This window comes from Oryctolagus cuniculus, chromosome X (assembly GCF_964237555.1).
Source record: "Oryctolagus cuniculus chromosome X, mOryCun1.1, whole genome shotgun sequence".
Taxonomy (NCBI): Eukaryota; Metazoa; Chordata; class Mammalia; order Lagomorpha; family Leporidae; genus Oryctolagus; species Oryctolagus cuniculus.
This window is the reverse complement of record NC_091453.1, coordinates 69,775,152-69,781,101: the sequence shown is the minus strand read 5'-3', so window position 1 is coordinate 69,781,101 and position 5,950 is coordinate 69,775,152. Positions and strand designations below refer to the sequence as shown.

Here is a 5,950-nt window from a genome sequence, read left to right as displayed (position 1 = left end):
GAGAAGGATCATGGATGAAGGATTTCAAATATACATTTTAGCTGTGGTTCAGCCACTAGTTATATTACTGAAGGAACTTTGCTAAATCAAAGTTTTTTTTTGTTATTGCTTTAATATGTAGAACCAATAATGCAAATTATGACTATGTAAGTAATTTCAAGATAAAAACTAAACTTAATGAATATCACCAAATCATGAGTTAAATAGAATGACCTCAATGCTTTGAAATCTCTAGTCATTTTGAAAAAATACAACTGCAAAACAATTTTGTAAAACAAAGTAAATAAATGGGTTGCCTATTTGAAAGTTCAATCCAGTTCACATATTTGATCTGAGAGCTATGTGTAAACATAGTCTAAGCATGTATCTTCTTGCTCTTCTTATATCCTTATTTCAGTTCATTAAAATAATTGTTTATTGTATAGAGTCACTATAGGGAAAAGTGGATAAGTGAAGTGGATGTCAGCATTTTCTCTGAAACTTGTCTGTTTCCATTCAAAACCAGGTTCTATCACTAGCTAAGGGCCCTTGGGCAATTCATGAAATCATTTGTTACTTAGTGTCATGAATTGTAAATAGGAGATATTACTCTTTACTCATGGAGTAAAATTGGGAGGATTAAGTAATAAAATGTAGCTAAAACAGAAATAATCTCTAGGTACTGGATACATGTATGATTTTTCACTGTCATGTCAGGTCATGAGAATATATAACTTGTTATCAAAAACTTGTGTCTGCAAGCAAATAGTTTTTTTCCTGATTTCTTATGGTGTTTTTCAGGGATGCAAATAAAATGTATCCTTTGAGGACTACCTAAATTTCATTAATCCCAATGCCTCTTGGGAATAAACCAATAGTCTCACACTACACCTGATATTCTTTTATTTTTAAAATTATGTTTTACATGAATCCAGCCAGTTCCAGTAAAATGCCTTCTTTTTTTTTTTTTTTTTTTTTTTTGACAGACAGAGTGGACAGTGAGAGAGAGACAGAGAGAAAGGTCTTCCTTTTGCCGTTGGTTCACCCTCTAATGGCCGCCGTGGCCAGCCTGCTGCGGCCAGTGCACTGCACTGATCCAATGGCAGGAGCCAGGCACTTATCCTGGTCTCCCATGGGGTGCAGGGCCCAAGCATTTGGGCCATCCTCCACTGCACTCCCGGGCCACAGCAGAGAGCTGGCCTGGAAGAGGGGCAACCGGGACAGAATCCGGTGCCCCGACCGGGACTAGAACCCGGTGTGCTGGCGCTGCTAGGTGGAGGATTAGCCTAGTGAGCCGCGGCGCCAGCCATAAAATGTCTTAATTTTTGTATATAAAGACCAGGAGAAGGAAGGAGGGAGATTGAGGTAAAAAGAGGGGGAGGGAGGCAAGCGTGGTTATTTTCTTAGAACTACACTTATGATATTCATGAAATCTGTTCTCTTTATACTAATAAAAATTTAAAAAGACTGAGATAGTAAGAAGCCTCTTCTATATTGTTCATTTATATCTATGTTCCTTTACACACTGAATAATCACCTAGAAAAAATGGATTAATTTGACATGAGACATCCAAAATCTACTTTAAGAAATTCCTGGATAACAGAAAATATACCTATTATAACCAAGAGGAAAAGCAGAGGTGCACTTGCATACAAACCCCAACCGGCAAAAAGTGTTTTTCAACTTACAAAGAAATCTTCAACTCTCTGCTTCTTCCTCAAGGATAAAGGGTTTCTACCACATATATGAAGGATCTTCAAAATTTCATTAACAAATGATGCAACAAACATGGTGGAGCAGGTATCCCTTTGATACAATGCATTCATGTCTTGTGGGTATATACCTAATGGTGGGATTGCTGGATCATGTGGCAGTTCTATTTCTAGTGTCTTAAGGAATCTGCATATTGTTCTCCATAGTGGCTGTACTAATTTACTAATTCCCACCAACACTGTATAAGAGAGTTCCCTTTTCTCCACATCATCAGTCGCATTTGTTATTTTCTGTGTTTTGATAATAGCCATTCTAAGAGGTGTGAGGTTTTGGTTTGAATTTCCTTGCTGGCTTGAAATATTGAACATTTTTTTTTCAAATATTTGTTGGCCATTTTTATTTCTTTTTTTTAAAAGATTTATTTATTTATTTGAGAGGTAGAGTTACAGACAGAGGGAGAGACACAGAGAGAGAGAGAGGTCTTCCATCCACCGGTTCACTCCCTAAATGGCCACAAGGGCAGGAGCTGGGTCAATCCAAAGCCAGGAGCCAGGAGCTTCTTCCGGGTTTCCCACGTGAGTGCAGGGGCCCAAGGACTTGGGCCATCTTCTACTGCTTTACCAGGACATAACAGAGAGATCAGAAGAGAAGCAGCCAGGACTTGGACCAGCGCCCATATGAGATGCCAGACCAGCAGGCAGAAAGCTTAATCTACCACGCCACAGCACCAGCCCCTGTATTTCTTGTTTTTTTTTGTTTGTTTGTTTGTTTGTTTGTTTTTGACAGGCAGAGTGGACAGTGAGAGAGAGAGAGAGAGACAAAGAGAAAGGTCATCCTTTACCATTGGTTCACCCTCCAATGGCCACTGTGGCCAGTGCACCACGCTGATCCGAAGCCAGGAGTCAGGTGCTTCTCCTGGTCTCCCATGCGGGTGCAGGGCCCAAGCATTTGGGCCATCCTCCACTGCACTCCCGGGCCACAGCAGAGAGCTGGCCTGGAAGAGGGGCAACCGGGACAGAATCCGGCGCCCTGACTGGGACTAGAACTCGGTGTGCCAGCACCACAGGCGGAGGATTAGCCTATTGAGCTGCGGCGCCGGCCTATATTTCTTGTTTTGAGAACTGTCTATTCAGGTCATTTTCTCATTTCTTACCTGGACTGGTTATTTGTTGTTGAGTAGTTCCTTTTTTTTTTAAATTCCTAATATATTCTGTATATTAACCCTTTGCTGGATAAGTAGCTTGCAAGTATTTTTTCTAATTCTGTCAGATGTCTTTTCATGCTATTGATCGTTTCCTTTGATGTGCAGAAGCTTCTGAGTTTGATATAATTCTATTTGTCTAGTTTTGCTCTTGTTGTCTGCACTTTTGAGTTCTTACCTTGAACTGCTTGCAATAGCCAAGATATAATTCAACTAAGGTCTTTCATCTCTTTCAGATGAAAGGTCAATGAGGAGTGTGTGGAGGAAGATGCAGCTGCCTCTTCTCTGAACCACCCCTTTGCCTTCAGACTTCTCTAGGGCCAGCAGCCCCCCAACTAGGGGCCTGGTGCTGCGGGTTCTGCTGATGATCATGGGCTCCATGTCCAACCAGCAGTTTGCAGGTGGCTGCACCAAGGAGGCCCAGGAGGATGCAGCCCGGGTGGCAGATCAGCCACAGCTGCTGCACAGGGCCAGCATCTGTAGGTAGTTCAATGTGCATATGGGGTTTGGTTTCCTGTCCATGACTGCCTAGTGGACGTCTTTGTGCATCAGAGTAAGCTGCACATGGAAAGCATCCGGAGCCTTGAAGGAGAGTGAAGCAGTGGAATTTACCTTCAAGAAGTCTAACAAGGGCCTGGAGTCTTTCCATGTTACTGGGCCTGGTGGAGTGTTCTGTATTGGGAGTGAGAGGTGGCCAAAGGGGAAGAGCATGTAAAAGCACAGATCTAAAGGAGACAGGTGCTACAACTGTGGAGGTCTAGACCATCATGCCAAGGAGTGTCACTTTTGCCACAGCATCAGCCGTATGGTGGCCTCATGCCCCCTGAAGGCGCAGCAGGCCCCCAGCTCCCAGGGAAAGGCAGCTTACTTCAATTCACAATAGCTAAGATATTGAATTAACCCAAATGTCCAACAGTTGATGACTGGATAAAGAAATTATGATATATGTAACTACGTAATACTACTCAGCCATAAAAAAGAATGAAATCCTGTCTTTTGCAACAGAATGGATGAAATTGGAAATCATTATACTTAGTGAAATAAGGCATTCCCAAATGACAAATACTATGTGTTTTTCCTGATCTGTGGTAACTAATAGAATACCAAAAATGTAATGTATAGGAGTGAAATTGACATTTTGAGCTTCAATGTTTGTTTACAGCCTTTGTCTCTATTGTTGAGAAACCATGTTTTTTTTTTCATACTATTTAACTCATCATTTAGTATAGTGTTAATCTTATGAGTATGATGTGAGTTGAAAGTAAATCATTGTGGGGCTGGCACTATGGTGTAGCAGGAAAAGTCGCCACCTGCAGTGCCAGCATCCCATAAAGGTGCCAGTTCAGGACTTGGCTGCACCACTTCTGATCCCGCTCTCTGCTATGGCATGGGAAAGCAGTAGAAGATGACCCAAGTCCTTGCGCCCCTGCACCCAGGTGGGAGGCCCAGAAGAAGCTCCTGGCTTTGGATCGGTGTAGCTCCAGCCATTGTGGCCAATTCAGGAGTGAACCAGTGGATGGAAGACCTCTCTCTCTCTCTCTCTCTCCTCTCTCTCCTCTCTCTCCTCTCTGCCTCTCCTTCTCTCTCTGTGTAACTCTGACTTTCAAATAAATAAATAAATAATTTTAAAAAAAGAATGTACTATTCACTGAACAAGAGAATATATATATATTTAAAAAGAAAGTAAATCATTGTAAAAATAGAGGGAAAGTGAGATGAAGGAAGAGCAAGGGTGGGAGTGTGAGTGGGAGGGAAGTAGGGTGGAAAGGATCACTATGCTCCTACATCTGTATACACGAAATACATGAAAAGTGTATAGCTTAAATAAAAATTCAAAAAAGAGAATACAGGCATCTGACACTGATCTCCTTGCATGAAGTAGAATGAGTTGAAGGTGAACTATGATTCTTAAATTCTCCATAAGAATAGAAGGAACTGGAACACACATATGATGCCATAACATTTCCATATGTATATTAAGGGACTAGCTTCTATGTCATCTGTCTCAAAGAAATAGTACAGTTTGGTAATATTAATTTCCTGGGGGCCATTAAAACAAAGACAGAAGGTCAGACAAGACCAAAAAAAATTGAAGGCACCTAAAACCTCTGGCCAAGCAGATGGAAAAGAATAGTTTGTAAACTTAAAGCCAGTCTGACAAGAATTACACAGTGGTTTTCTAATGTACAGAAACCAACACACAAAGTCGAGGAAAACGCAAAACATAGGGAAATATGTTCCAAATGAAAGAATAAGAAGATATCAAGAATCCAATCCCAACAAAATATGTGTGTGTGTCTGTGTGTGTGTGTGTTTACCTGGTAGAAAATTTAAAAGAAATAGGGACCAGCACTGTGGTGTAGTGGGTAAAGCCACCGCCTGCAGTGCCGGCATCCCATATGGGCGTCGGTTCGATTCCCTGCTGCTCCACTTCCGATCCAGCTCTCTGCTATGGCCTGGGAAAGTAGTGGAGAATGGCCCAAGTCCTTGGGTCCCTGCACCTGTGTGGAAGACCTGGAAGAAGCTCCTGGCTCCTGGCTTTGGATCAGCACAGCTCCTGCCAATTGGGGAGTGAACCAACAGATGGAAGACCTCTCTCTCTCTCTCTCTCTCTGTGTGTAACTCTGACTTTCAAATGGATAAATAAATCTTTAAAAAATTTAAAAGACATAAAGATACTCAAAGTCAGTAGCACAATGCATGAACAAATTGAAAATTTCACTGATATAAAATATATAAAGTACCAAACAGAAATGATAGAGTCAAAGAATACAATAATTGAAGTGAAAAATTTAATAAAAGCGTTCAGCTACAGAATAGATCAAATGGGAAAAAAAAGATTAGTGAATGTGGAAAGGTCATTTGAAATTATCCGAAGAGAAAATGAAAAAAAGAATGAAAAAGTGAAGATAGCTTAAGAGACTTATGATATCATTGAAGGTGATAGTGTATGCATTATTGGAGAGTCAGAAGAAGAAAAAAAGAGAAAGAGACAAAAGCATATTCTAAAGAACAATATAATAAAGCTCCCTAAGTCTTTGGAAGAAAACAAAATG

General features: G+C 41.0%; 1 pseudogene; it reads left to right on the top strand.

Annotated features, from left to right (window-relative positions):
* The first annotated feature begins 3,264 nt into the window (after nucleotides 1-3,264).
* LOC100343090 (protein lin-28 homolog A pseudogene) lies at nucleotides 3,265-3,777 on the top strand (annotated as a pseudogene).
* Nucleotides 3,778-5,950: the final 2,173 nt, after the last annotated feature.